The sequence below is a fragment of the Ambystoma mexicanum genome, chromosome 13 (genome assembly GCF_040938575.1).
Source record: "Ambystoma mexicanum isolate Mex_15411 chromosome 13, UKY_AmexF1_1, whole genome shotgun sequence".
Lineage (NCBI taxonomy): Eukaryota > Metazoa > Chordata > Amphibia > Caudata > Ambystomatidae > Ambystoma > Ambystoma mexicanum.
Genome location: NC_090938.1, coordinates 358,022,061 through 358,049,687, shown reverse-complemented (window position 1 = coordinate 358,049,687; position 27,627 = coordinate 358,022,061). Strand labels below are relative to the sequence as shown.

Sequence of the window (27,627 nt, the reverse complement as noted above, 5' to 3'; positions counted from 1 at the left end):
CATCATTCTGACCTGCTATCTAAACTCATGAACCTGTTCAGCATCCTACTCAATACATACATACCCGTAAAAGTACATACTCAAACGCATACCGACAATGTATCACCAACATAAGCACACACGCTTTCGCAAATCAGATGTATGATGACGTACTGAACACATGCAGAGATATACAGCCATTTTTACACAACCAGAAATTCATATACCTGGAGATCTACCTAGGTAAAACCCATGGTTTCTTTGCACTTTCTGTTGTTGGCTGTGAGCAAGCAGCAGGTGGCCTTGTACCTCAGTGGCAGAGCACTGGTCTCGTAAACCAGGGGTCATGAGTTCAAACCTCATCAGGGCCTCGGGCGGATTATTTTCAAAAAGCACGGGGAAGAGAAGCCAGAGTTGCACCATCTACAGAGAACCTTTTATGACGGGATGCATCCTCATAATTGAAGTCTTCCACAGAAGGAGTGAAATAGAGTTCGAGAGGAAGGCCTAATGTTTTCAGGCAAAGACTGACAAAAACCTTGCAATGTCGCATGTAGCTGCTTTGGTGAAAAGACTGTTCAAGTTCACAATGCAACGGAGGGGTGTTCCCCATCTCCATACAATCATCTCTTTGATAATGTAAACGTTCCAGGCGTGTTGAAAGACAAAGACAGACACAACCGCACATACCAGTTGAAGAAAGACAGCCAGCAAACACATTTGTATAGAGGTAAGCAAGCCTCAATTAGAGATGTGAGTCCCTCCGTTTCTGCGGGAGTCCACAAGTTTAATAAAAAATGAACACATATCTTTCATGTTCTAATGATTACCAATCTTTCTGATTAGCTCTGCATAGCTCCAATGGCTATGTGTGTGTGTGTGTGTGTGTATGTGCCCGTGTGTGTAGGGGAAGGGGTCGGTAGATGTGTTCACGCAGAGCAAGTTGCATACATCGCCAACAGCCATTCTCTCCTGCTCCTGTGCATCCAGTTCGGAAGCGAACCCACCCAATTGTTCTATATGTCTGCTACCCTGACCGCATTCACACATCATTGGCTATTAGTATGCAGCTTGTGGGCGCTGTCAATGGGATATAAGCACCATTCCCCATGTCTGCAATAGCTAGACCAGATTCTGAGGTATGATGAGCAGGGGTCCAGGCACTTCGCCTGACAAACGCCGGGCTTAGCCCTGCCGGGCCTAGCCCTGAGGGGCCTAACTGGGCATGGCCCTGTGTAAGGTAGGGTGAGCAGGGGACCACTTGCAACTAACCTTCGGCACCAATCAGGCATGGAGAGGTCTGTGCAAATGCCCAGCCCTTTAGCAATCTCGATCTGCAAAACCTTCAACTCCTAATTCTCATGGCTCCCAGAAGCCCTAGCCCATATGCAAATGAGGCGAGTTCCTATCAGCATCCTTGTTCTGCTTGATTTTATCAAAGTGACTGCCTGATTAGTGAAAGGGTATTTATTCTCAGAGGTTTGCTTCAAAGGCGATAATGCAGTAAATAGACAACATTATTCTTTGTAAGTTGATATTGTCTCCTGGATCCTACTCCAGTAACCCTTTTTCTACCTTTACAAATGTCTTCCGTAAGTGGTGCTCAGCAGAAAATGGAGTATAATAACAGTTGACATTTTTTATTTTCTGTTCTATTTTCAAAAACCCTCCGTAGCTGTATTTAAAGCGCAAACACCCCATAAATAACTTGCAATGAGTATTCCATGTCTAAAAGGCAGAGGAGCTGTCATACAACATTAACTGACAATCAAGGAAACCTTGAGGTGAACCAAAAAATGTCCAGAACATTTATTGGTTCAATAATTCAGTTTTGAGGTGAATTAGTAAAAAGTTCCAAAGTTGCTCCAGGTGAGGCTTGAACTCACAACCTCGGCATTGCTCACTGCATGTACTGCTGTATAAGTACCGCGCCCTAACCGATTGCGCCACTGGAGCTGCTGTGTTTTGGTTTTCAACATGAAACTACACCCACAAACACACAATAAGTGTACAAAAGCACCCACAAGCTCTGGCATTGTCTTTTTAGCTGACACCAAATTATGGGTGCCTTGTAGTGCCCATATTGTGCCACTGGAGCTTACCTTTTAGCCTGATATACACTTTGCCACTGATGTTCAGCCAATGGTGCAGTCAAATGTCCCTTCTACATTTTTGTCATGCTGCAGGCAGTGCCACTGGAGCCAGCATGATGCTCTTCCTCATATTCAACACGTGTCAATTGAAACACCTCCCAATGTCATCTTGGCGATGCCTATAAACACCCCAGGACTTTGATGAATTTTTCTCAACAGCAAGTGAGGCAGTTTTCCTGCAAACGGCTGGATGTACCTCAACAAGGAACGCATTGTGGTTCTATTTTGAAGATGTTTGTGTTATTACCTGTAAAGACTTGAATGCCTAACATAATCCCTGTAGACGAGGTGGCCGAGTGGTTAAGGCGATGGACTGCTAATCTACTGTACACGCGTGGTTTCGAATCCCACCTTTGTCGATTTTAACTTTTGAAATCTTTTTTAAACATCTGCATTGCTCTAAGCACCATTGCCATTGGCTTTCAAAGAACATACAGACAAAAGTGAAAATATGCATGTTAGTTGATTAAGAAGGACACAAACAAGGTTGTCGTGTTACTGGCAGGAATGCAATCTGCTGTGCTTGACTACCCTTTGAGCCAGAATCCGGATAGAAATTTAAAAAAGCAAAGGTAATATCCATATTGTCTCTCTGCTGCCATGTACATGTTTTTTTCAACTTTCACGCATCACATCTCCTCATTAGTCACCCTAAAATTGCACGGAATACGCACAAATTAGCTGCTCCTCAAAAAATCGGCCAGAAAAAAACAGGTCAAATCACAATCATATACATACATTCTCACACACCCTTCAAATATGTCTACCCAGTAAACATCATGTTGTGTGCTCGTTGTGTTGCTGTTATGCGTCGTAACCTGAGGGGCTCTGTAGCTCAGTGGCAGAGCACTGGTCTTGTAAACCAGGGGTCGTGAGTTCGATCCTCATCAGGGCCTCCAAATGGTAATTTTCTTGAACATTGTTGAATAGGAACTGATATTGCACATTGTACCTGTGCAACCTTTTACCAATGGATTCGGGCCTATAACAAAGCCACAAGCGCAAGGTGTCTGAATAGTCTGTGGGGAAGGTCGGCTTTCTGGACCTAATTTCTTCAAGAAAAAGACCTTGATAATCTTGTGATGACAGATGCAGATGATCACGGTGAAGCCCTTACTCTATTGAACAGTACAGCGGTTCTGGGTTGCACGCCTTTCTCTATTTTCAGGGACGTTGATGTGGCAAAATTTAATTGGAAAAGGGTTATTGCCATCACTCACTATTTAAATTCAATGACATCACAGGAAGCAGCAGCATCTGAACTTTGATCTTGGCTGGAAACGTTGAATGATGCCAAACACTGGGAAACTGGAGCTTGCGTTATGCTGGTTTTACTACTAATGGTGTGCCATACGGAAGCTCAAGCACCTTCCTCTGGATTAGTGTTGTGAACCCTCCAGGAGCTCTTGTTATATTTTTCTGAACTTCAACTTGATGTGTTTATCTATCAATGGCCGGGTAAGGAAGAACGAGTCAACAATCTTGTTTCTATTATGACAAACATGATCTATTTTTCACTGACTTTGCACCACCATTGTTTTATCTCTTCTTTAAGCATGGGATTCGAGCACCGTTCTCAAACAGACGAGGTGGCCGAGTGGTTAAGGCGATGGACTGCTAATCCATTGTGCTCTGCACGCGTGGGTTCGAATCCCACCTTCGTCGTATTTTTTCTTTATAGTCTGCATTTAAACATAGACCAAAGTCTTTCAACCTCCCTGTGAAAGACAGGAATGAGTACAGATATGGAAATAGAGATGTAAAAATAAGTTCATTGGTGCAGGCGGAGAATGAAATTAGTCAAAGACTTTCCTCGTAGGTTTCCATTCTTTACTATTATAGGAGCCAAAATCAGCGCAGTTAGTAAACTCCCAAGCTTACATCCCAAATTCTTTTTTCTTTTAGTTGTCTGCCTTTTACATGTTCATTTTGCCATCATTCTGACCTGCTATCTAAACTCATGAACCTGTTCAGCATCCTACTCAATACATACATACCCGTAAAAGTACATACTCAAACGCATACCGACAATGTATCACCAACATAAGCACACACGCTTTCGCAAATCAGATGTATGATGACGTACTGAACACATGCAGAGATATACAGCCATTTTTACACAACCAGAAATTCATATACCTGGAGATCTACCTAGGTAAAACCCATGGTTTCTTTGCACTTTCTGTTGTTGGCTGTGAGCAAGCAGCAGGTGGCCTTGTAGCTCAGTGGCAGAGCACTGGTCTCGTAAACCAGGGGTCATGAGTTCAAACCTCATCAGGGCCTCGGGCGGATTATTTTCAAAAAGCACGGGGAAGAGAAGCCAGAGTTGCACCATCTACAGAGAACCTTTTATGACGGGATGCATCCTCATAATTGAAGTCTTCCACAGAAGGAGTGAAATAGAGTTCGAGAGGAAGGCCTAATGTTTTCAGGCAAAGACTGACAAAAACCTTGCAATGTCGCATGTAGCTGCTTTGGTGAAAAGACTGTTCAAGTTCACAATGCAACGGAGGGGTGTTCCCCATCTCCATACAATCATCTCTTTGATAATGTAAACGTTCCAGGCGTGTTGAAAGACAAAGACAGACACAACCGCACATACCAGTTGAAGAAAGACAGCCAGCAAACACATTTGTATAGAGGTAAGCAAGCCTCAATTAGAGATGTGAGTCCCTCCGTTTCTGCGGGAGTCCACAAGTTTAATAAAAAATGAACACATATCTTTCATGTTCTAATGATTACCAATCTTTCTGATTAGCTCTGCATAGCTCCAATGGCTATGTGTGTGTGTGTGTGTGTGTATGTGCCCGTGTGTGTAGGGGAAGGGGTCGGTAGATGTGTTCACGCAGAGCAAGTTGCATACATCGCCAACAGCCATTCTCTCCTGCTCCTGTGCATCCAGTTCGGAAGCGAACCCACCCAATTGTTCTATATGTCTGCTACCCTGACCGCATTCACACATCATTGGCTATTAGTATGCAGCTTGTGGGCGCTGTCAATGGGATATAAGCACCATTCCCCATGTCTGCAATAGCTAGACCAGATTCTGAGGTATGATGAGCAGGGGTCCAGGCACTTCGCCTGACGAACGCCTGACAAACGCTGGGCTTAGCCCTGCCGGGCCTAGCCCTGAGGGGCCTAACTGGGCATGGCCCTGTGTAAGGTAGGGTGAGCAGGGGACCACTTGCAACTAACCTTCGGCACCAATCAGGCATGGAGAGGTCTGTGCAAATGCCCAGCCCTTTAGCAATCTCGATCTGCAAAACCTTCAACTCCTAATTCTCATGGCTCCCAGAAGCCCTAGCCCATATGCAAATGAGGCGAGTTCCTATCAGCATCCTTGTTCTGCTTGATTTTATCAAAGTGACTGCCTGATTAGTGAAAGGGTATTTATTCTCAGAGGTTTGCTTCAAAGGCGATAATGCAGTAAATAGACAACATTATTCTTTGTAAATTGATATTGTCTCCTGGATCCTACTCCAGTAACCCTTTTTCTACCTTTACAAATGTCTTCCGTAAGTGGTGCTCAGCAGAAAATGGAGTATAATAACAGTTGACATTTTTTATTTTCTGTTCTATTTTCAAAAACCCTCCGTAGCTGTATTTAAAGCGCAAACACCCCATAAATAACTTGCAATGAGTATTCCATGTCTAAAAGGCAGAGGAGCTGTCATACAACATTAACTGACAATCAAGGAAACCTTGAGGTGAACCAAAAAATGTCCAGAACATTTATTGGTTCAATAATTCAGTTTTGAGGTGAATTAGTAAAAAGTTCCAAAGTTGCTCCAGGTGAGGCTTGAACTCACAACCTCGGCATTGCTCACTGCATGTACTGCTGTATAAGTACCGTGCGCTAACCGATTGCGCCACTGGAGCTGCTGTGTTTTGGTTTTCGACATGAAACTACACCCACAAACACACACACAAGTGTACAAAAGCACCCACAAGCTCTGGCATTGTCTTTTTAGCTGACACCAAATTATGGGTGCCTTGTAGTGCCCATATTGTGCCACTGGAGCTTACCTTTTAGCCTGATATACACTTTGCCACTGATGTTCAGCCAATGGTGCAGTCAAATGTCCCTTCTACATTTTTGTCATGCTGCAGGCAGTGCCACTGGAGCCAGCATGATGCTCTTCCTCATATTCAACACGTGTCAATTGAAACACCTCCCAATGTCATCTTGGCGATGCCTATAAACACCCCAGGACTTTGATGAATTTTTCTCAACAGCAAGTGAGGCAGTTTTCCTGCAAACGGCTGGATGTACCTCAACAAGGAACGCATTGTGGTTCTATTTTGAAGATGTTTGTGTTATTACCTGTAAAGACTTGAATGCCTAACATAATCCCTGTAGACGAGGTGGCCGAGTGGTTAAGGCGATGGACTGCTAATCTGCTGTACACGCGTGGTTTCGAATCCCACCTTTGTCGATTTTAACTTTTGAAATCTTTTTTAAACATCTGCATTGCTCTAAGCACCATTGCCATTGGCTTTCAAAGAACATACAGACAAAAGTGAAAATATGCATGTTAGTTGATTAAGAAGGACACAAACAAGGTTGTCGTGTTACTGGCAGGAATGCAATCTGCTGTGCTTGACTACCCTTTGAGCCAGAATCCGGATAGAAATTTAAAAAAGCAAAGGTAATATCCATATTGTCTCTCTGCTGCCATGTACATGTTTTTTTCAACTTTCACGCATCACATCTCCTCATTAGTCACCCTAAAATTGCACGGAATACGCACAAATTAGCTGCTCCTCAAAAAATCGGCCAGAAAAAAACAGGTCAAATCACAATCATATACATACATTCTCACACACCCTTCAAATATGTCTACCCAGTAAACATCATGTTGTGTGCTCGTTGTGTTGCTGTTATGCGTCGTAACCTGAGGGGCTCTGTAGCTCAGTGGCAGAGCACTGGTCTTGTAAACCAGGGGTCGTGAGTTCGATCCTCATCAGGGCCTCCAAATGGTAATTTTCTTGAACATTGTTGAATAGGAACTGATATTGCACATTGTACCTGTGCAACCTTTTACCAATGGATTCGGGCCTATAACAAAGCCACAAGCGCAAGGTGTCTGAATAGTCTGTGGGGAAGGTCGGCTTTCTGGACCTAATTTCTTCAAGAAAAAGACCTTGATAATCTTGTGATGACAGATGCAGATGATCACGGTGAAGCCCTTACTCTATTGAACAGTACAGCGGTTCTGGGTTGCACGCCTTTCTCTATTTTCAGGGACGTTGATGTGGCAAAATTTAATTGGAAAAGGGTTATTGCCATCACTCACTATTTAAATTCAATGACATCACAGGAAGCAGCAGCATCTGAACTTTGATCTTGGCTGGAAACGTTGAATGATGCCAAACACTGGGAAACTGGAGCTTGCGTTATGCTGGTTTTACTACTAATGGTGTGCCATACGGAAGCTCAAGCACCTTCCTCTGGATTAGTGTTGTGAACCCTCCAGGAGCTCTTGTTATATTTTTCTGAACTTCAACTTGATGTGTTTATCTATCAATGGCCGGGTAAGGAAGAACGAGTCAACGATCTTGTTTCTATTATGACAAACGTGATCTATTTTTCACTGACTTTGCACCACCATTGTTTTATCTCTTCTTTAAGCATGGGACTCGAGCACCGTTCCCAAACAGACGAGGTGGCCGAGTGGTTAAGGCGATGGACTGCTAATCCATTGTGCTCTGCACGCGTGGGTTCGAATCCCACCTTCGTCGTATTTTTTCTTTATAGTCTGCATTTAAACATAGACCAAAGTCTTTCAACCTCCCTGTGAAAGACAGGAATGAGTACAGATATGGAAATAGAGATGTAAAAATAAGTTCATTGGTGCAGGCGGAGAATGAAATTAGTCAAAGACTTTCCTCGTAGGTTTCCATTCTTTACTACTATAGGAGCCAAAATCAGCGCAGTTAGTAAACTCCCAAGCTTACATCCCAAATTCTTTTTTCTTTTAGTTGTCTGCCTTTTACATGTTCCTTTTGCCATCATTCTGACCTGCTATCTAAACTCATGAACCTGTTCAGCATCCTACTCAATACATACATACCCGTAAAAGTACATACTCAAACGCATACCGACAATGTATCACCAACATAAGCACACACGCTTTCGCAAATCCGATGTATGATGACGTACTGAACACATGCAGAGATATACAGCCATTTTTACACAACCAGAAATTCATATACCTGGAGATCTACCTAGGTAAAACCCATGGTTTCTTTGCACTTTCTGTTGTTGGCTGTGAGCAAGCAGCAGGTGGCCTTGTAGCTCATTGGCAGAGCACTGGTCTCGTAAACCAGGGGTCATGAGTTCAAACCTCATCAGGGCCTCGGGCGGATTATTTTCAAAAAGCACGGGGAAGAGAAGCCAGAGTTGCACCATCTACAAAGAACCTTTTATGACGGGATGCATCCTCATAATTGAAGTCTTCCACAGAAGGAGTGAAATAGAGTTCGAGAGGAAGGCCTAATGTTTTCAGGCAAAGACTGACAAAAACCTTGCAATATCGCATGTAGCTGCTTTGGTGAAAAGACTGTTCAAGTTCACAATGCAACGGAGGGGTGTTCCCCATCTCCATACAATCATCTCTTTGATAATGTAAACGTGCCAGGCGTGTTGAAAGACAAAGACAGACACAACCGCACATACCAGTTGAAGAAAGACAGCCAGCAAACACATTTGTATAGAGGTAAGCAAGCCTCAATTAGAGATGTGAGTCCCTCCGTTTCTGCGGGAGTCCACAAGTTTATTAAAAAATGAACACATATCTTTCATGTTCTAATGATTACCAATCTTTCTGATTAGCTCTGCATAGCTCCAATGGCTATGTGTGTGTGTGTGTGTGTATGTGCCCGTGTGTGTAGGGGAAGGGGTCGGTAGATGTGTTCACGCAGAGCAAGTTGCATACATCGCCAACAGCCATTCTCTCCTGCTCCTGTGCATCCAGTTCGGAAGCGAACCCACCCAATTGTTCTATATGTCTGCTACCCTGACCGCATTCACACATCATTGGCTATTAGTATGCAGCTTGTGGGCGCTGTCAATGGGATATAAGCACCATTCCCCATGTCTGCAATAGCTAGACCAGATTCTGAGGTATGATGAGCAGGGGTCCAGGCACTTCGCCTGACGAACGCCTGACAAACGCTGGGCTTAGCCCTGCCGGGCCTAGCCCTGAGGGGCCTAACTGGGCATGGCCCTGTGTAAGGTAGGGTGAGCAGGGGACCACTTGCAACTAACCTTCGGCACCAATCAGGCATGGAGAGGTCTGTGCAAATGCCCAGCCCTTTAGCAATCTCGATCTGCAAAACCTTCAACTCCTAATTCTCATGGCTCCCAGAAGCCCTAGCCCATATGCAAATGAGGCGAGTTCCTATCAGCATCCTTGTTCTGCTTGATTTTATCAAAGTGACTGCCTGATTAGTGAAAGGGTATTTATTCTCAGAGGTTTGCTTCAAAGGCGATAATGCAGTAAATAGACAACATTATTCTTTGTAAGTTGATATTGTCTCCTGGATCCTACTCCAGTAACCCTTTTTCTACCTTTACAAATGTCTTCCGTAAGTGGTGCTCAGCAGAAAATGGAGTATAATAACAGTTGACATTTTTTATTTTCTTTTCTATTTTCAAAAACCCTCCGTAGCTGTATTTAAAGCGCAAACACCCCATAAATAACTTGCAATGAGTATTCCATGTCTAAAAGGCAGAGGAGCTGTCATACAACATTAACTGACAATCAAGGAAACCTTGAGGTGAACCAAAAAATGTCCAGAACATTTATTGGTTCAATAATTCAGTTTTGAGGTGAATTAGTAAAAAGTTCCAAAGTTGCTCCAGGTGAGGCTTGAACTCACAACCTCGGCATTGCTCATTGCATGTACTGCTGTATAAGTACCGCGCGCTAACCGATTGCGCCACTGGAGCTGCTGTGTTTTGGTTTTCGACATGAAACTACACCCACAAACACACACACAAGTGTACAAAAGCACCCACAAGCTCTGGCATTGTCTTTTTAGCTGACACCAAATTATGGGTGCCTTGTAGTGCCCATATTGTGCCACTGGAGCTTACCTTTTAGCCTGATATACACTTTGCCACTGATGTTCAGCCAATGGTGCAGTCAAATGTCCCTTCTACATTTTTGTCATGCTGCAGGCAGTGCCACTGGAGCCAGCATGATGCTCTTCCTCATATTCAACACGTGTCAATTGAAACACCTCCCAATGTCATCTTGGCGATGCCTATAAACACCCCAGGACTTTGATGAATTTTTCTCAACAGCAAGTGAGGCAGTTTTCCTGCAAACGGCTGGATGTACCTCAACAAGGAACGCATTGTGGTTCTATTTTGAAGATGTTTGTGTTATTACCTGTAAAGACTTGAATGCCTAACATAATCCCTGTAGACGAGGTGGCCGAGTGGTTAAGGCGATGGACTGCTAATCTGCTGTACACGCGTGGTTTCGAATCCCACCTTTGTCGATTTTAACTTTTGAAATCTTTTTTAAACATCTGCATTGCTCTAAGCACCATTGCCATTGGCTTTCAAAGAACATACAGACAAAAGTGAAAATATGCATGTTAGTTGATTAAGAAGGACACAAACAAGGTTGTCGTGTTACTGGCAGGAATGCAATCTGCTGTGCTTGACTACCCTTTGAGCCAGAATCCGGATAGAAATTTAAAAAAGCAAAGGTAATATCCATATTGTCTCTCTGCTGCCATGTACATGTTTTTTTCAACTTTCACGCATCACATCTCCTCATTAGTCACCCTAAAATTGCACGGAATACGCACAAATTAGCTGCTCCTCAAAAAATCGGCCAGAAAAAAACAGGTCAAATCACAATCATATACATACATTCTCACACACCCTTCAAATATGTCTACCCAGTAAACATCATGTTGTGTGCTCGTTGTGTTGCTGTTATGCGTCGTAACCTGAGGGGCTCTGTAGCTCAGTGGCAGAGCACTGGTCTTGTAAACCAGGGGTCGTGAGTTCGATCCTCATCAGGGCCTCCAAATGGTAATTTTCTTGAACATTGTTGAATAGGAACTGATATTGCACATTGTACCTGTGCAACCTTTTACCAATGGATTCGGGCCTATAACAAAGCCACAAGCGCAAGGTGTCTGAATAGTCTGTGGGGAAGGTCGGCTTTCTGGACCTAATTTCTTCAAGAAAAAGACCTTGATAATCTTGTGATGACAGATGCAGATGATCACGGTGAAGCCCTTACTCTATTGAACAGTACAGCGGTTCTGGGTTGCACGCCTTTCTCTATTTTCAGGGACGTTGATGTGGCAAAATTTAATTGGAAAAGGGTTATTGCCATCACTCACTATTTAAATTCAATGACATCACAGGAAGCAGCAGCATCTGAACTTTGATTTTTTATTTTCTGTTCTATTTTCAAAAACCCTCCGTAGCTGTATTTAAAGCGCAAACACCCCATAAATAACTTGCAATGAGTATTCCATGTCTAAAAGGCAGAGGAGCTGTCATACAACATTAACTGACAATCAAGGAAACCTTGAGGTGAACCAAAAAATGTCCAGAACATTTATTGGTTCAATAATTCAGTTTTGAGGTGAATTAGTAAAAAGTTCCAAAGTTGCTCCAGGTGAGGCTTGAACTCACAACCTCGGCATTGCTCACTGCATGTACTGCTGTATAAGTAACGCACGCTATTGCGCCACTGGAGCTGCTGTGTTTTGGTTTTCGACATGAAACTACACCCACAAACACACACACAAGTGTACAAAAGCACCCACAAGCTCTGGCATTGTCTTTTTAGCTGACACCAAATTATGGGTGCCTTGTAGTGCCCATATTGTGCCACTGGAGCTTACCTTTTAGCCTGATATACACTTTGCCACTGATGTTCAGCCAATGGTGCAGTCAAATGTCCCTTCTACATTTTTGTCATGCTGCAGGCAGTGCCACTGGAGCCAGCATGATGCTCTTCCTCATATTCAACACGTGTCAATTGAAACACCTCCCAATGTCATCTTGGCGATGCCTATAAACACCCCAGGACTTTGATGAATTTTTCTCAACAGCAAGTGAGGCAGTTTTCCTGCAAACGGCTGGATGTACCTCAACAAGGAACGCATTGTGGTTCTATTTTGAAGATGTTTGTGTTATTACCTGTAAAGACTTGAATGCCTAACATAGTCCCTGTAGACGAGGTGGCCGAGTGGTTAAGGCGATGGACTGCTAATCTGCTGTACACGCGTGGTTTCGAATCCCACCTTTGTCGATTTTAACTTTTGAAATCTTTTTTAAACATCTGCATTGCTCTAAGCACCATTGCCATTGGCTTTCAAAGAACATACAGACAAAAGTGAAAATATGCATGTTAGTTGATTAAGAAGGACACAAACAAGGTTGTCGTGTTACTGGCAGGAATGCAATCTGCTGTGCTTGACTACCCTTTGAGCCAGAATCCGGATAGAAATTTAAAAAAGCAAAGGTAATATCCATATTGTCTCTCTGCTGCCATGTACATGTTTTTTTCAACTTTCACGCATCACATCTCCTCATTAGTCACCCTAAAATTGCACGGAATACGCACAAATTAGCTGCTCCTCAAAAAATCGGCCAGAAAAAAACAGGTCAAATCACAATCATATACATACATTCTCACACACCCTTCAAATATGTCTACCCAGTAAACATCATGTTGTGTGCTCGTTGTGTTGCTGTTATGCGTCGTAACCTGAGGGGCTCTGTAGCTCAGTGGCAGAGCACTGGTCTTGTAAACCAGGGGTCGTGAGTTCGATCCTCATCAGGGCCTCCAAATGGTAATTTTCTTGAACATTGTTGAATAGGAACTGATATTGCACATTGTACCTGTGCAACCTTTTACCAATGGATTCGGGCCTATAACAAAGCCACAAGCGCAAGGTGTCTGAATAGTCTGTGGGGAAGGTCGGCTTTCTGGACCTAATTTCTTCAAGAAAAAGACCTTGATAATCTTGTGATGACAGATGCAGATGATCACGGTGAAGCCCTTACTCTATTGAACAGTACAGCGGTTCTGGGTTGCACGCCTTTCTCTATTTTCAGGGACGTTGATGTGGCAAAATTTTATTGGAAAAGGGTTATTGCCATCACTCACTATTTAAATTCAATGACATCACAGGAAGCAGCAGCATCTGAACTTTGATCTTGGCTGGAAACGTTGAATGATGCCAAACACTGGGAAACTGGAGCTTGCGTTATGCTGGTTTTACTACTAATGGTGTGCCATACGGAAGCTCAAGCACCTTCCTCTGGATTAGTGTTGTGAACCCTCCAGGAGCTCTTGTTATATTTTTCTGAACTTCAACTTGATGTGTTTATCTATCAATGGCCGGGTAAGGAAGAACGAGTCAACGATCTTGTTTCTATTATGACAAACGTGATCTATTTTTCACTGACTTTGCACCACCATTGTTTTATCTCTTCTTTAAGCATGGGACTCGAGCACCGTTCCCAAACAGACGAGGTGGCCGAGTGGTTAAGGCGATGGACTGCTAATCCATTGTGCTCTGCACGCGTGGGTTCGAATCCCACCTTCGTCGTATTTTTTCTTTATAGTCTGCATTTAAACATAGACCAAAGTCTTTCAACCTCCCTGTGAAAGACAGGAATGAGTACAGATATGGAAATAGAGATGTAAAAATAAGTTCATTGGTGCAGGCGGAGAATGAAATTAGTCAAAGACTTTCCTCGTAGGTTTCCATTCTTTACTATTATAGGAGCCAAAATCAGCGCAGTTAGTAAACTCCCAAGCTTACATCCCAAATTCTTTTTTCTTTTAGTTGTCTGCCTTTTACATGTTCCTTTTGCCATCATTCTGACCTGCTATCTAAACTCATGAACCTGTTCAGCATCCTACTCAATACATACATACCCGTAAAAGTACATACTCAAACGCATACCGACAATGTATCACCAACATAAGCACACACGCTTTCGCAAATCCGATGTATGATGACGTACTGAACACATGCAGAGATATACAGCCATTTTTACACAACCAGAAATTCATATACCTGGAGATCTACCTAGGTAAAACCCATGGTTTCTTTGCACTTTCTGTTGTTGGCTGTGAGCAAGCAGCAGGTGGCCTTGTAGCTCAGTGGCAGAGCACTGGTCTCGTAAACCAGGGGTCATGAGTTCAAACCTCATCAGGGCCTCGGGCGGATTATTTTCAAAAAGCACGGGGAAGAGAAGCCAGAGTTGCACCATCTACAGAGAACCTTTTATGACGGGATGCATCCTCATAATTGAAGTCTTCCACAGAAGGAGTGAAATAGAGTTCGAGAGGAAGGCCTAATGTTTTCAGGCAAAGACTGACAAAAACCTTGCAATGTCGCATGTAGCTGCTTTGGTGAAAAGACTGTTCAAGTTCACAATGCAACGGAGGGGTGTTCCCCATCTCCATACAATCATCTCTTTGATAATGTAAACGTGCCAGGCGTGTTGAAAGACAAAGACAGACACAACCGCACATACCAGTTGAAGAAAGACAGCCAGCAAACACATTTGTATAGAGGTAAGCAAGCCTCAATTAGAGATGTGAGTCCCTCCGTTTCTGCGGGAGTCCACAAGTTTATTAAAAAATGAACACATATCTTTCATGTTCTAATGATTACCAATCTTTCTGATTAGCTCTGCATAGCTCCAATGGCTATGTGTGTGTGTGTGTGTGTATGTGCCCGTGTGTGTAGGGGAAGGGGTCGGTAGATGTGTTCACGCAGAGCAAGTTGCATACATCGCCAACAGCCATTCTCTCCTGCTCCTGTGCATCCAGTTCGGAAGCGAACCCACCCAATTGTTCTATATGTCTGCTACCCTGACCGCATTCACACATCATTGGCTATTAGTATGCAGCTTGTGGGCGCTGTCAATGGGATATAAGCACCATTCCCCATGTCTGCAATAGCTAGACCAGATTCTGAGGTATGATGAGCAGGGGTCCAGGCACTTCGCCTGACGAACGCCTGACAAACGCTGGGCTTAGCCCTGCCGGGCCTAGCCCTGAGGGGCCTAACTGGGCATGGCCCTGTGTAAGGTAGGGTGAGCAGGGGACCACTTGCAACTAACCTTCGGCACCAATCAGGCATGGAGAGGTCTGTGCAAATGCCCAGCCCTTTAGCAATCTCGATCTGCAAAACCTTCAACTCCTAATTCTCATGGCTCCCAGAAGCCCTAGCCCATATGCAAATGAGGCGAGTTCCTATCAGCATCCTTGTTCTGCTTGATTTTATCAAAGTGACTGCCTGATTAGTGAAAGGGTATTTATTCTCAGAGGTTTGCTTCAAAGGCGATAATGCAGTAAATAGACAACATTATTCTTTGTAAGTTGATATTGTCTCCTGGATCCTACTCCAGTAACCCTTTTTCTACCTTTACAAATGTCTTCCGTAAGTGGTGCTCAGCAGAAAATGGAGTATAATAACAGTTGACATTTTTTATTTTCTGTTCTATTTTCAAAAACCCTCCGTAGCTGTATTTAAAGCGCAAACACCCCATAAATAACTTGCAATGAGTATTCCATGTCTAAAAGGCAGAGGAGCTGTCATACAACATTAACTGACAATCAAGGAAACCTTGAGGTGAACCAAAAAATGTCCAGAACATTTATTGGTTCAATAATTCAGTTTTGAGGTGAATTAGTAAAAAGTTCCAAAGTTGCTCCAGGTGAGGCTTGAACTCACAACCTCGGCATTGCTCACTGCATGTACTGCTGTATAAGTACCGCGCGCTAACCGATTGCGCCACTGGAGCTGCTGTGTTTTGGTTTTCGACATGAAACTACACCCACAAACACACACACAAGTGTACAAAAGCACCCACAAGCTCTGGCATTGTCTTTTTAGCTGACACCAAATTATGGGTGCCTTGTAGTGCCCATATTGTGCCACTGGAGCTTACCTTTTAGCCTGATATACACTTTGCCACTGATGTTCAGCCAATGGTGCAGTCAAATGTCCCTTCTACATTTTTGTCATGCTGCAGGCAGTGCCACTGGAGCCAGCATGATGCTCTTCCTCATATTCAACACGTGTCAATTGAAACACCTCCCAATGTCATCTTGGCGATGCCTATAAACACCCCAGGACTTTGATGAATTTTTCTCAACAGCAAGTGAGGCAGTTTTCCTGCAAACGGCTGGATGTACCTCAACAAGCAGCGCATTGTGGTTCTATTTTGAAGATGTTTGTGTTATTACCTGTAAAGACTTGAATGCCTAACATAATCCCTGTAGACGAGGTGGCCGAGTGGTTAAGGCGATGGACTGCTAATCTGCTGTACACGCGTGGTTTCGAATCCCACCTTTGTCGATTTTAACTTTTGAAATCTTTTTTAAACATCTGCATTGCTCTAAGCACCATTGCCATTGGCTTTCAAAGAACATACAGACAAAAGTGAAAATATGCATGTTAGTTGATTAAGAAGGACACAAACAAGGTTGTCGTGTTACTGGCAGGAATGCAATCTGCTGTGCTTGACTACCCTTTGAGCCAGAATCCGGATAGAAATTTAAAAAAGCAAAGGTAATATCCATATTGTCTCTCTGCTGCCATGTACATGTTTTTTTCAACTTTCACGCATCACATCTCCTCATTAGTCACCCTAAAATTGCACGGAATACGCACAAATTAGCTGCTCCTCAAAAAATCGGCCAGAAAAAAACAGGTCAAATCACAATCATATACATACATTCTCACACACCCTTCAAATATGTCTACCCAGTAAACATCATGTTGTGTGCTCGTTGTGTTGCTGTTATGCGTCGTAACCTGAGGGGCTCTGTAGCTCAGTGGCAGAGCACTGGTCTTGTAAACCAGGGGTCATGAGTTCGATCCTCATCAGGGCCTCCAAATGGTAATTTTCTTGAACATTGTTGAATAGGAACTGATATTGCACATTGTACCTGTGCAACCTTTTACCAATGGATTCGGGCCTATAACAAAGCCACAAGCGCAAGGTGTCTGAATAGTCTGTGGGGAAGGTCGGCTTTCTGGACCTAATTTCTTCAAGAAAAAGACCTTGATAATCTTGTGATGACAGATGCAGATGATCACGGTGAAGCCCTTACTCTATTGAACAGTACAGCGGTTCTGGGTTGCACGCCTTTCTCTATTTTCAGGGACGTTGATGTGGCAAAATTTAATTGGAAAAGGGTTATTGCCATCACTCACTATTTAAATTCAATGACATCACAGGAAGCAGCAGCATCTGAACTTTGATCTTGGCTGGAAACGTTGAATGATGCCAAACACTGGGAAACTGGAGCTTGCGTTATGCTGGTTTTACTACTAATGGTGTGCCATACGGAAGCTCAAGCACCTTCCTCTGGATTAGTGTTGTGAACCCTCCAGGAGCTCTTGTTATATTTTTCTGAACTTCAACTTGATGTGTTTATCTATCAATGGCCGGGTAAGGAAGAACGAGTCAACGATCTTGTTTCTATTATGACAAACATGATCTATTTTTCACTGACTTTGCACCACCATTGTTTTATCTCTTCTTTAAGCATGGGACTCGAGCACCGTTCCCAAACAGACGAGGTGGCCGAGTGGTTAAGGCGATGGACTGCTAATCCATTGTGCTCTGCACGCGTGGGTTCGAATCCCACCTTCTTCGTATTTTTTCTTTATAGTCTGCATTTAAACATAGACCAAAGTCTTTCAACCTCCCTGTGAAAGACAGGAATGAGTACAGATATGGAAATAGAGATGTAAAAATAAGTTCATTGGTGCAGGCGGAGAATGAAATTAGTCAAAGACTTTCCTCGTAGGTTTCCATTCTTTACTATTATAGGAGCCAAAATCAGCGCAGTTAGTAAACTCCCAAGCTTACATCCCAAATTCTTTTTTCTTTTAGTTGTCTGCCTTTTACATGTTCCTTTTGCCATCATTCTGACCTGCTATCTAAACTCATGAACCTGTTCAGCATCCTACTCAATACATACATACCCGTAAAAGTACATACTCAAACGCATACCGACAATGTATCACCAACATAAGCACACACGCTTTCGCAAATCAGATGTATGATTACGTACTGAACACATGCAGAGATATACAGCCATTTTTACACAACCAGAAATTCATATACCTGGAGATCTACCTAGGTAAAACCCATGGTTTCTTTGCACTTTCTGTTGTTGGCTGTGAGCAAGCAGCAGGTGGCCTTGTAGCTCAGTGGCAGAGCACTGGTCTCGTAAACCAGGGGTCATGAGTTCAAACCTCATCAGGGCCTCGGGCGGATTATTTTCAAAAAGCACGGGGAAGAGAAGCCAGAGTTGCACCATCTACAGAGAACCTTTTATGACGGGATGCATCCTCATAATTGAAGTCTTCCACAGAAGGAGTGAAATAGAGTTCGAGAGGAAGGCCTAATGTTTTCAGGCAAAGACTGACAAAAACCTTGCAATGTCGCATGTAGCTGCTTTGGTGAAAAGACTGTTCAAGTTCACAATGCAACGGAGGGGTGTTCCCCATCTCCATACAATCATCTCTTTGATAATGTAAACGTGCCAGGCGTGTTGAAAGACAAAGACAGACACAACCGCACATACCAGTTGAAGAAAGACAGCCAGCAAACACATTTGTATAGAGGTAAGCAAGCCTCAATTAGAGATGTGAGTCCCTCCGTTTCTGCGGGAGTCCACAAGTTTATTAAAAAATGAACACATATCTTTCATGTTCTAATGATTACCAATCTTTCTGATTAGCTCTGCATAGCTCCAATGGCTATGTGTGTGTGTGTGTGTGTATGTGCCCGTGTGTGTAGGGGAAGGGGTCGGTAGATGTGTTCACGCAGAGCAAGTTGCATACATCGCCAACAGCCATTCTCTCCTGCTCCTGTGCATCCAGTTCGGAAGCGAACCCACCCAATTGTTCTATATGTCTGCTACCCTGACCGCATTCACACATCATTGGCTATTAGTATGCAGCTTGTGGGCGCTGTCAATGGGATATAAGCACCATTCCCCATGTCTGCAATAGCTAGACCAGATTCTGAGGTATGAGGAGCAGGGGTCCAGGCACTTCGCCTGACAAACGCCGGGCTTAGCCCTGCCGGGCCTAGCCCTGAGGGGCCTAACTGGGCATGGCCCTGTGTAAGGTAGGGTGAGCAGGGGACCACTTGCAACTAACCTTCGGCACCAATCAGGCATGGAGAGGTCTGTGCAAATGCCCAGCCCTTTAGCAATCTCGATCTGCAAAACCTTCAACTCCTAATTCTCATGGCTCCCAGAAGCCCTAGCCCATATGCAAATGAGGCGAGTTCCTATCAGCATCCTTGTTCTGCTTGATTTTATCAAAGTGACTGCCTGATTAGTGAAAGGGTATTTATTCTCAGAGGTTTGCTTCAAAGCGATAATGCAGTAAATAGACAACATTATTCTTTGTAAGTTGATATTGTCTCCTGGATCCTACTCCAGTAACCCTTTTTCTACCTTTACAAATGTCTGAGCTTCAACTTGATGTGTTTATCTATCAATGGCCGGGTAAGGAAGAACGAGTCAACGATCTTGTTTCTATTATGACAAACATGATCTATTTTTCACTGACTTTGCACCACCATTGTTTTATCTCTTCTTTAAGCATGGGACTCGAGCACCGTTCCCAAACAGACGAGGTGGCCGAGTGGTTAAGGCGATGGACTGCTAATCCATTGTGCTCTGCACGCGTGGGTTCGAATCCCACCTTCATCGTATTTTTTCTTTATAGTCTGCATTTAAACATAGACCAAAGTCTTTCAACCTCCCTGTGAAAGACAGGAATGAGTACAGATATGGAAATAGAGATGTAAAAATAAGTTCATTGGTGCAGGCGGAGAATGAAATTAGTCAAAGACTTTCCTCGTAGGTTTCCATTCTTTACTATTATAGGAGCCAAAATCAGCGCAGTTAGTAAACTCCCAAGCTTACATCCCAAATTCTTTTTTTCTTTTAGTTGTCTGCCTTTTACATGTTCCTTTTGCCATCATTCTGACCTGCTATCTAAACTCATGAACCTGTTCAGCATCCTACTCAATACATACATACCCGTAAAAGTACATACTCAAACGCATACCGACAATGTATCACCAACATAAGCACACACGCTTTCGCAAATCAGATGTATGATGACGTACTGAACACATGCAGAGATATACAGCCATACAAATGTCTTCCGTAAGTGGTGCTCAGCAGAAAATGGAGTATAATAACAGTTGACATTTTTTATTTTCTGTTCTATTTTCAAAAACCCTCCGTAGCTGTATTTAAAGCGCAAACACCCCATAAATAACTTGCAATGAGTATTCCATGTCTAAAAGGCAGAGGAGCTGTCATACAACATTAACTGACAATCAAGGAAACCTTGAGGTGAACCAAAAAATGTCCAGAACATTTATTGGTTCAATAATTCAGTTTTGAGGTGAATTAGTAAAAAGTTCCAAAGTTGCTCCAGGTGAGGCTTGAACTCACAACCTCGGCATTGCTCACTGCATGTACTGCTATATAAGTACCGCGCGCTAACCGATTGCGCCACTGGAGCTGCTGTGTTTTGGTTTTCGACATGAAACTACACCCACAAACACACACACAAGTGTACAAAAGCACCCACAAGCTCTGGCATTGTCTTTTTAGCTGACACCAAATTATGGGTGCCTTGTAGTGCCCATATTGTGCCACTGGAGCTTACCTTTTAGCCTGATATACACTTTGCCACTGATGTTCAGCCAATGGTGCAGTCAAATGTCCCTTCTACATTTTTGTCATGCTGCAGGCAGTGCCACTGGAGCCAGCATGATGCTCTTCCTCATATTCAACACGTGTCAATTGAAACACCTCCCAATGTCATCTTGGCGATGCCTATAAACACCCCAGGACTTTGATGAATTTTTCTCAACAGCAAGTGAGGCAGTTTTCCTGCAAACGGCTGGATGTACCTCAACAAGGAACGCATTGTGGTTCTATTTTGAAGATGTTTGTGTTATTACCTGTAAAGACTTGAATGCCTAACATAATCCCTGTAGACGAGGTGGCCGAGTGGTTAAGGCGATGGACTGCTAATCTGCTGTACACGCGTGGGTTCGAATCCCACCTTCGTCGTATTTTTTCTTTATAGTCTGCATTTAAACATAGACCAAAGTCTTTCAACCTCCCTGTGAAAGACAGGAATGAGTACAGATATGGAAATAGAGATGTAAAAATAAGTTCATTGGTGCAGGCGGAGAATGAAATTAGTCAAAGACTTTCCTCGTAGGTTTCCATTCTTTACTATTATAGGAGCCAAAATCAGCGCAGTTAGTAAACTCCCAAGCTTACATCCCAAATTCTTTTTTCTTTTAGTTGTCTGCCTTTTACATGTTCCTTTTGCCATCATTCTGACCTGCTATCTAAACTCATGAACCTGTTCAGCATCCTACTCAATACATACATACCCGTAAAAGTACATACTCAAACGCATACCGACAATGTATCACCAACATAAGCACACACGCTTTCGCAAATCCGATGTATGATGACGTACTGAACACATGCAGAGATATACAGCCATTTTTACACAACCAGAAATTCATATACCTGGAGATCTACCTAGGTAAAACCCATGGTTTCTTTGCACTTTCTGTTGTTGGCTGTGAGCAAGCAGCAGGTGGCCTTGTAGCTCAGTGGCAGAGCACTGGTCTCGTAAACCAGGGGTCATGAGTTCAAACCTCATCAGGGCCTCGGGCGGATTATTTTCAAAAAGCACGGGGAAGAGAAGCCAGAGTTGCACCATCTACAGAGAACCTTTTATGACGGGATGCATCCTCATAATTGAAGTCTTCCACAGAAGGAGTGAAATAGAGTTCGAGAGGAAGGCCTAATGTTTTCAGGCAAAGACTGACAAAAACCTTGCAATGTCGCATGTAGCTGCTTTGGTGAAAAGACTGTTCAAGTTCACAATGCAACGGAGGGGTGTTCCCCATCTCCATACAATCATCTCTTTGATAATGTAAACGTGCCAGGCGTGTTGAAAGACAAAGACAGACACAACCGCACATACCAGTTGAAGAAAGACAGCCAGCAAACACATTTGTATAGAGGTAAGCAAGCCTCAATTAGAGATGTGAGTCCCTCCGTTTCTGCGGGAGTCCACAAGTTTATTAAAAAATGAACACATATCTTTCATGTTCTAATGATTACCAATCTTTCTGATTAGCTCTGCATAGCTCCAATGGCTATGTGTGTGTGTGTGTGTGTATGTGCCCGTGTGTGTAGGGGAAGGGGTCGGTAGATGTGTTCACGCAGAGCAAGTTGCATACATCGCCAACAGCCATTCTCTCCTGCTCCTGTGCATCCAGTTCGGAAGCGAACCCACCCAATTGTTCTATATGTCTGCTACCCTGACCGCATTCACACATCATTGGCTATTAGTATGCAGCTTGTGGGCGCTGTCAATGGGATATAAGCACCATTCCCCATGTCTGCAATAGCTAGACCAGATTCTGAGGTATGATGAGCAGGGGTCCAGGCACTTCGCCTGACGAACGCCTGACAAACGCTGGGCTTAGCCCTGCCGGGCCTAGCCCTGAGGGGCCTAACTGGGCATGGCCCTGTGTAAGGTAGGGTGAGCAGGGGACCACTTGCAACTAACCTTCGGCACCAATCAGGCATGGAGAGGTCTGTGCAAATGCCCAGCCCTTTAGCAATCTCGATCTGCAAAACCTTCAACTCCTAATTCTCATGGCTCCCAGAAGCCCTAGCCCATATGCAAATGAGGCGAGTTCCTATCAGCATCCTTGTTCTGCTTGATTTTATCAAAGTGACTGCCTGATTAGTGAAAGGGTATTTATTCTCAGAGGTTTGCTTCAAAGGCGATAATGCAGTAAATAGACAACATTATTCTTTGTAAGTTGATATTGTCTCCTGGATCCTACTCCAGTAACCCTTTTTCTACCTTTACAAATGTCTTCCGTAAGTGGTGCTCAGCAGAAAATGGAGTATAATAACAGTTGACATTTTTTATTTTCTGTTCTATTTTCAAAAACCCTCCGTAGCTGTATTTAAAGCGCAAACACCCCATAAATAACTTGCAATGAGTATTCCATGTCTAAAAGGCAGAGGAGCTGTCATACAACATTAACTGACAATCAAGGAAACCTTGAGGTGAACCAAAAAATGTCCAGAACATTTATTGGTTCAATAATTCAGTTTTGAGGTGAATTAGTAAAAAGTTCCAAAGTTGCTCCAGGTGAGGCTTGAACTCACAACCTCGGCATTGCTCACTGCATGTACTGCTGTATAAGTACCGCGCGCTAACCGATTGCGCCACTGGAGCTGCTGTGTTTTGGTTTTCGACATGAAACTACACCCACAAACACACACACAAGTGTACAAAAGCACCCACAAGCTCTGGCATTGTCTTTTTAGCTGACACCAAATTATGGGTGCCTTGTAGTGCCCATATTGTGCCACTGGAGCTTACCTTTTAGCCTGATATACACTTTGCCACTGATGTTCAGCCAATGGTGCAGTCAAATGTCCCTTCTACATTTTTGTCATGCTGCAGGCAGTGCCACTGGAGCCAGCATGATGCTCTTCCTCATATTCAACACGTGTCAATTGAAACACCTCCCAATGTCATCTTGGCGATGCCTATAAACACCCCAGGACTTTGATGAATTTTTCTCAACAGCAAGTGAGGCAGTTTTCCTGCAAACGGCTGGATGTACCTCAACAAGGAACGCATTGTGGTTCTATTTTGAAGATGTTTGTGTTATTACCTGTAAAGACTTGAATGCCTAACATAATCCCTGTAGACGAGGTGGCCGAGTGGTTAAGGCGATGGACTGCTAATCTGCTGTACACGCGTGGTTTCGAATCCCACCTTTGTCGATTTTAACTTTTGAAATCTTTTTTAAACATCTGCATTGCTCTAAGCACCATTGCCATTGGCTTTCAAAGAACATACAGACAAAAGTGAAAATATGCATGTTAGTTGATTAAGAAGGACACAAACAAGGTTGTCGTGTTACTGGCAGGAATGCAATCTGCTGTGCTTGACTACCCTTTGAGCCAGAATCCGGATAGAAATTTAAAAAAGCAAAGGTAATATCCATATTGTCTCTCTGCTGCCATGTACATGTTTTTTTCAACTTTCACGCATCACATCTCCTCATTAGTCACCCTAAAATTGCACGGAATACGCACAAATTAGCTGCTCCTCAAAAAATCGGCCAGAAAAAAACAGGTCAAATCACAATCATATACATACATTCTCACACACCCTTCAAATATGTCTACCCAGTAAACATCATGTTGTGTGCTCGTTGTGTTGCTGTTATGCGTCGTAACCTGAGGGGCTCTGTAGCTCAGTGGCAGAGCACTGGTCTTGTAAACCAGGGGTCGTGAGTTCGATCCTCATCAGGGCCTCCAAATGGTAATTTTCTTGAACATTGTTGAATAGGAACTGATATTGCACATTGTACCTGTGCAACCTTTTACCAATGGATTCGGGCCTATAACAAAGCCACAAGCGCAAGGTGTCTGAATAGTCTGTGGGGAAGGTCGGCTTTCTGGACCTAATTTCTTCAAGAAAAAGACCTTGATAATCTTGTGATGACAGATGCAGATGATCACGGTGAAGCCCTTACTCTATTGAACAGTACAGCGGTTCTGGGTTGCACGCCTTTCTCTATTTTCAGGGACGTTGATGTGGCAAAATTTAATTGGAAAAGGGTTATTGCCATCACTCACTATTTAAATTCAATGACATCACAGGAAGCAGCAGCATCTGAACTTTGATCTTGGCTGGAAACGTTGAATGATGCCAAACACTGGGAAACTGGAGCTTGCGTTATGCTGGTTTTACTACTAATGGTGTGCCATACGGAAGCTCAAGCACCTTCCTCTGGATTAGTGTTGTGAACCCTCCAGGAGCTCTTGTTATATTTTTCTGAACTTCAACTTGATGTGTTTATCTATCAATGGCCGGGTAAGGAAGAACGAGTCAACGATCTTGTTTCTATTATGACAAACATGATCTATTTTTCACTGACTTTGCACCACCATTGTTTTATCTCTTCTTTAAGCATGGGACTCGAGCACCGTTCCCAAACAGACGAGGTGGCCGAGTGGTTAAGGCGATGGACTGCTAATCCATTGTGCTCTGCACGCGTGGGTTCGAATCCCACCTTCGTCGTATTTTTTCTTTATAGTCTGCATTTAAACATAGACCAAAGTCTTTCAACCTCCCTGTGAAAGACAGGAATGAGTACAGATATGGAAATAGAGATGTAAAAATAAGTTCATTGGTGCAGGCGGAGAATGAAATTAGTCAAAGACTTTCCTCGTAGGTTTCCATTCTTTACTATTATAGGAGCCAAAATCAGCGCAGTTAGTAAACTCCCAAGCTTACATCCCAAATTCTTTTTTCTTTTAGTTGTCTGCCTTTTACATGTTCCTTTTGCCATCATTCTGACCTGCTATCTAAACTCATGAACCTGTTCAGCATCCTACTCAATACATACATACCCGTAAAAGTACATACTCAAACGCATACCGACAATGTATCACCAACATAAGCACACACGCTTTCGCAAATCAGATGTATGATGACGTACTGAACACATGCAGAGATATACAGCCATACAAATGTCTTCCGTAAGTGGTGCTCAGCAGAAAATGGAGTATAATAACAGTTGACATTTTTTATTTTCTGTTCTATTTTCAAAAACCCTCCGTAGCTGTATTTAAAGCGCAAACACCCCATAAATAACTTGCAATGAGTATTCCATGTCTAAAAGGCAGAGGAGCTGTCATACAACATTAACTGACAATCAAGGAAACCTTGAGGTGAACCAAAAAATGTCCAGAACATTTATTGGTTCAATAATTCAGTTTTGAGGTGAATTAGTAAAAAGTTCCAAAGTTGCTCCAGGTGAGGCTTGAACTCACAACCTCGGCATTGCTCACTGCATGTACTGCTGTATAAGTACCGCGCGCTAACCGATTGCGCCACTGGAGCTGCTGTGTTTTGGTTTTCGACATGAAACTACACCCACAAACACACACACAAGTGTACAAAAGCACCCACAAGCTCTGGCATTGTCTTTTTAGCTGACACCAAATTATGGGTGCCTTGTAGTGCCCATATTGTGCCACTGGAGCTTACCTTTTAGCCTGATATACACTTTGCCACTGATGTTCAGCCAATGGTGCAGTCAAATGTCCCTTCTACATTTTTGTCATGCTGCAGGCAGTGCCACTGGAGCCAGCATGATGCTCTTCCTCATATTCAACACGTGTCAATTGAAACACCTCCCAATGTCATCTTGGCGATGCCTATAAACACCCCAGGACTTTGATGAATTTTTCTCAACAGCAAGTGAGGCAGTTTTCCTGCAAACGGCTGGATGTACCTCAACAAGGAACGCATTGTGGTTCTATTTTGAAGATGTTTGTGTTATTACCTGTAAAGACTTGAATGCCTAACATAATCCCTGTAGACGAGGTGGCCGAGTGGTTAAGGCGATGGACTGCTAATCTGCTGTACACGCGTGGTTTCGAATCCCACCTTTGTCGATTTTAACTTTTGAAATCTTTTTTAAACATCTGCATTGCTCTAAGCACCATTGCCATTGGCTTTCAAAGAACATACAGACAAAAGTGAAAATATGCATGTTAGTTGATTAAGAAGGACACAAACAAGGTTGTCGTGTTACTGGCAGGAATGCAATCTGCTGTGCTTGACTACCCTTTGAGCCAGAATCCGGATAGAAATTTAAAAAAGCAAAGGTAATATCCATATTGTCTCTCTGCTGCCATGTACATGTTTTTTTCAACTTTCACGCATCACATCTCCTCATTAGTCACCCTAAAATTGCACGGAATACGCACAAATTAGCTGCTCCTCAAAAAATCGGCCAGAAAAAAACAGGTCAAATCACAATCATATACATACATTCTCACACACCCTTCAAATATGTCTACCCAGTAAACATCATGTTGTGTGCTCGTTGTGTTGCTGTTATGTGTCGTAACCTGAGGGGCTCTGTAGCTCAGTGGCAGAGCACTGGTCTTGTAAACCAGGGGTCGTGAGTTCGATCCTCATCAGGGCCTCCAAATGGTAATTTTCTTGAACATTGTTGAATAGGAACTGATATTGCACATTGTACCTGTGCAACCTTTTACCAATGGATTCGGGCCTATAACAAAGCCACAAGCGCAAGGTGTCTGAATAGTCTGTGGGGAAGGTCGGCTTTCTGGACCTAATTTTTCCAAGAAAAAGACCTTGATAATCTTGTGATGACAGATGCAGATGATCACGGTGAAGCCCTTACTCTATTGAACAGTACAGCGGTTCTGTGTTGCACGCCTTTCTCTATTTTCAGGGACGTTGATGTGGCAAAATTTAATTGGAAAAGGGTTATTGCCATCACTCACTATTTAAATTCAATGACATCACAGGAAGCAGCAGCATCTGAACT

General features: G+C 43.3%; 28 non-coding genes across 28 annotated transcripts; 21 read left to right on the top strand and 7 right to left on the bottom strand.

Moving 5' to 3' along the window:
- The first annotated feature begins 278 nt into the window (after positions 1–278).
- TRNAT-CGU (transfer RNA threonine (anticodon CGU)) lies at positions 279–350 on the top strand. The gene has a single exon. It is a non-coding gene; the product is annotated as a tRNA-Thr (tRNA).
- A 1,490-nt stretch (positions 351–1,840) lies between these two features.
- On the bottom strand, positions 1,841–1,935 carry TRNAI-UAU (transfer RNA isoleucine (anticodon UAU)). Its single transcript has 2 exons — positions 1,898–1,935; positions 1,841–1,876 (listed from the first exon to the last, which is right to left on the bottom strand). It is a non-coding gene; the product is annotated as a tRNA-Ile (tRNA).
- Positions 1,936–2,414: 479 nt separating this feature from the next.
- On the top strand, positions 2,415–2,491 carry TRNAS-GCU (transfer RNA serine (anticodon GCU)). Its single transcript has one exon. It is a non-coding gene; the product is annotated as a tRNA-Ser (tRNA).
- Positions 2,492–2,956: 465 nt separating this feature from the next.
- On the top strand, positions 2,957–3,028 carry TRNAT-UGU (transfer RNA threonine (anticodon UGU)). Its single transcript has one exon. It is a non-coding gene; the product is annotated as a tRNA-Thr (tRNA).
- Positions 3,029–3,715: 687 nt separating this feature from the next.
- Positions 3,716–3,797, top strand: TRNAS-GCU (transfer RNA serine (anticodon GCU)). Its single transcript has one exon. It is a non-coding gene; the product is annotated as a tRNA-Ser (tRNA).
- Positions 3,798–4,343: 546 nt separating this feature from the next.
- On the top strand, positions 4,344–4,415 carry TRNAT-CGU (transfer RNA threonine (anticodon CGU)). Its single transcript has one exon. It is a non-coding gene; the product is annotated as a tRNA-Thr (tRNA).
- A 1,501-nt stretch (positions 4,416–5,916) lies between these two features.
- TRNAI-UAU (transfer RNA isoleucine (anticodon UAU)) lies at positions 5,917–6,011 on the bottom strand. The gene is made up of 2 exons: positions 5,974–6,011; positions 5,917–5,952 (listed from the first exon to the last, which is right to left on the bottom strand). It is a non-coding gene; the product is annotated as a tRNA-Ile (tRNA).
- A 1,022-nt stretch (positions 6,012–7,033) lies between these two features.
- On the top strand, positions 7,034–7,105 carry TRNAT-UGU (transfer RNA threonine (anticodon UGU)). The gene has a single exon. It is a non-coding gene; the product is annotated as a tRNA-Thr (tRNA).
- A 687-nt stretch (positions 7,106–7,792) lies between these two features.
- TRNAS-GCU (transfer RNA serine (anticodon GCU)) lies at positions 7,793–7,874 on the top strand. Its single transcript has one exon. It is a non-coding gene; the product is annotated as a tRNA-Ser (tRNA).
- Positions 7,875–8,420: 546 nt separating this feature from the next.
- On the top strand, positions 8,421–8,492 carry TRNAT-CGU (transfer RNA threonine (anticodon CGU)). Its single transcript has one exon. It is a non-coding gene; the product is annotated as a tRNA-Thr (tRNA).
- A 1,499-nt stretch (positions 8,493–9,991) lies between these two features.
- Positions 9,992–10,086, bottom strand: TRNAI-UAU (transfer RNA isoleucine (anticodon UAU)). The gene is made up of 2 exons: positions 10,049–10,086; positions 9,992–10,027 (listed from the first exon to the last, which is right to left on the bottom strand). It is a non-coding gene; the product is annotated as a tRNA-Ile (tRNA).
- Positions 10,087–11,108: 1,022 nt separating this feature from the next.
- TRNAT-UGU (transfer RNA threonine (anticodon UGU)) lies at positions 11,109–11,180 on the top strand. The gene has a single exon. It is a non-coding gene; the product is annotated as a tRNA-Thr (tRNA).
- Positions 11,181–12,889: 1,709 nt separating this feature from the next.
- Positions 12,890–12,961, top strand: TRNAT-UGU (transfer RNA threonine (anticodon UGU)). Its single transcript has one exon. It is a non-coding gene; the product is annotated as a tRNA-Thr (tRNA).
- Positions 12,962–13,648: 687 nt separating this feature from the next.
- On the top strand, positions 13,649–13,730 carry TRNAS-GCU (transfer RNA serine (anticodon GCU)). The gene has a single exon. It is a non-coding gene; the product is annotated as a tRNA-Ser (tRNA).
- Positions 13,731–14,276: 546 nt separating this feature from the next.
- Positions 14,277–14,348, top strand: TRNAT-CGU (transfer RNA threonine (anticodon CGU)). Its single transcript has one exon. It is a non-coding gene; the product is annotated as a tRNA-Thr (tRNA).
- A 1,499-nt stretch (positions 14,349–15,847) lies between these two features.
- On the bottom strand, positions 15,848–15,942 carry TRNAI-UAU (transfer RNA isoleucine (anticodon UAU)). The gene is made up of 2 exons: positions 15,905–15,942; positions 15,848–15,883 (listed from the first exon to the last, which is right to left on the bottom strand). It is a non-coding gene; the product is annotated as a tRNA-Ile (tRNA).
- A 1,022-nt stretch (positions 15,943–16,964) lies between these two features.
- On the top strand, positions 16,965–17,036 carry TRNAT-UGU (transfer RNA threonine (anticodon UGU)). The gene has a single exon. It is a non-coding gene; the product is annotated as a tRNA-Thr (tRNA).
- Positions 17,037–17,723: 687 nt separating this feature from the next.
- Positions 17,724–17,805, top strand: TRNAS-GCU (transfer RNA serine (anticodon GCU)). Its single transcript has one exon. It is a non-coding gene; the product is annotated as a tRNA-Ser (tRNA).
- Positions 17,806–18,351: 546 nt separating this feature from the next.
- On the top strand, positions 18,352–18,423 carry TRNAT-CGU (transfer RNA threonine (anticodon CGU)). The gene has a single exon. It is a non-coding gene; the product is annotated as a tRNA-Thr (tRNA).
- Positions 18,424–19,800: 1,377 nt separating this feature from the next.
- On the top strand, positions 19,801–19,882 carry TRNAS-GCU (transfer RNA serine (anticodon GCU)). The gene has a single exon. It is a non-coding gene; the product is annotated as a tRNA-Ser (tRNA).
- Positions 19,883–20,613: 731 nt separating this feature from the next.
- On the bottom strand, positions 20,614–20,708 carry TRNAI-UAU (transfer RNA isoleucine (anticodon UAU)). Its single transcript has 2 exons — positions 20,671–20,708; positions 20,614–20,649 (listed from the first exon to the last, which is right to left on the bottom strand). It is a non-coding gene; the product is annotated as a tRNA-Ile (tRNA).
- A 480-nt stretch (positions 20,709–21,188) lies between these two features.
- TRNAS-GCU (transfer RNA serine (anticodon GCU)) lies at positions 21,189–21,265 on the top strand. The gene has a single exon. It is a non-coding gene; the product is annotated as a tRNA-Ser (tRNA).
- Positions 21,266–21,811: 546 nt separating this feature from the next.
- On the top strand, positions 21,812–21,883 carry TRNAT-CGU (transfer RNA threonine (anticodon CGU)). The gene has a single exon. It is a non-coding gene; the product is annotated as a tRNA-Thr (tRNA).
- A 1,499-nt stretch (positions 21,884–23,382) lies between these two features.
- On the bottom strand, positions 23,383–23,477 carry TRNAI-UAU (transfer RNA isoleucine (anticodon UAU)). The gene is made up of 2 exons: positions 23,440–23,477; positions 23,383–23,418 (listed from the first exon to the last, which is right to left on the bottom strand). It is a non-coding gene; the product is annotated as a tRNA-Ile (tRNA).
- Positions 23,478–24,499: 1,022 nt separating this feature from the next.
- On the top strand, positions 24,500–24,571 carry TRNAT-UGU (transfer RNA threonine (anticodon UGU)). Its single transcript has one exon. It is a non-coding gene; the product is annotated as a tRNA-Thr (tRNA).
- Positions 24,572–25,258: 687 nt separating this feature from the next.
- Positions 25,259–25,340, top strand: TRNAS-GCU (transfer RNA serine (anticodon GCU)). The gene has a single exon. It is a non-coding gene; the product is annotated as a tRNA-Ser (tRNA).
- A 730-nt stretch (positions 25,341–26,070) lies between these two features.
- On the bottom strand, positions 26,071–26,165 carry TRNAI-UAU (transfer RNA isoleucine (anticodon UAU)). The gene is made up of 2 exons: positions 26,128–26,165; positions 26,071–26,106 (listed from the first exon to the last, which is right to left on the bottom strand). It is a non-coding gene; the product is annotated as a tRNA-Ile (tRNA).
- A 1,022-nt stretch (positions 26,166–27,187) lies between these two features.
- Positions 27,188–27,259, top strand: TRNAT-UGU (transfer RNA threonine (anticodon UGU)). The gene has a single exon. It is a non-coding gene; the product is annotated as a tRNA-Thr (tRNA).
- The last annotated feature ends 368 nt before the right edge of the window (positions 27,260–27,627 follow it).